This window comes from Tupaia chinensis, unplaced genomic scaffold (assembly GCF_000334495.1).
Source record: "Tupaia chinensis unplaced genomic scaffold, TupChi_1.0 Scaffold000335_1, whole genome shotgun sequence".
Classification (NCBI taxonomy): domain Eukaryota; kingdom Metazoa; phylum Chordata; class Mammalia; order Scandentia; family Tupaiidae; genus Tupaia; species Tupaia belangeri.
In genome coordinates, this window is record NW_006159829.1 from 2710921 (window position 1) to 2711777 (window position 857).

The following is an 857-nucleotide window of genomic DNA, read 5'->3' on the forward strand; positions in this document are numbered from 1 at the left end:
GGTAGGCCCTCGGGGGCTGCCAGCCCCATCCCGCTGCTCGCCATCTGTTGCGGCTAGGGTGTCTGCACCCCAGTTGTGAGGGAGCCCAGCAGAGTGGGGAGCCGCGGGTGGTCAGAAAGGGGCTCCCTCACTGTGCTGGCCCAGCTGAGCAGCAGCTGTTCATGTGGCCAGGGCACCCCCCCAACTCCCGCTGCGCACCTCCACGCGAGGCAGCCCCTGGTGCTGCTCAGCTGGAAATAGCACTGTGGGCAGGCCAGCTCCGTGTCAGCACATCACCAGGGCCGGGCCGGGCGAGGGCTGGGGCCAGAGGAGGGGACCGGCATGCAGGCCGCAGCTCACAGACAGGGCTGAGGCTAGCTTTGCCTCTCAAAGACGGCCATCCCACTCAGGAGGGTGCTACTGGGGAGGTTCGAGGATGAACAGTGATGGCAAGAGCAGGAGGGCGATGCTGAGGTGCACCGTGGCTGTTGGGCGGGGTCCTCCCAAGGGAGGAAAGCAGACGTGGGTGAGCACCACGGTGAGCCCCCGAGCCAGCCCGGAACCACCCGTGGACCTCTGTGAGTCTGGGTTAGGGCCCGGATTTACACCCTCATGAAGGGCTACACGGCCTGGTGCTGCTGGGTCATGGGCCCCCCCTGGAGGTGCACCGAGTTACCCCACGAATTGGAGAGAGCGTGGTGTGAGTTCACTGGGGAGCAGTGGGGTGACGTGAGGGACTTGAACATGTCCTCAGCCCTACCCCGCACTGAGGCTGCCCGGCCAGTCAGGTTCCCAGGCTAACCAAGAGCTGCCCGGTATAGGCAAGCCATCATCACGTTCTGCCCTCCAGTGGAAGGGCGGCGGATCGCATCCTTGGC

General features: G+C 65.7%; 1 protein-coding gene across 1 annotated transcript in view; it reads left to right on the forward strand.

Annotated features, from left to right (window-relative positions):
- Positions 1-857, forward strand: part of AGO2 (argonaute RISC catalytic component 2) — a 57199-nt gene that overhangs the window by 39227 nt on the left and 17115 nt on the right. The gene's annotated exons all lie outside the window — the stretch shown is intronic.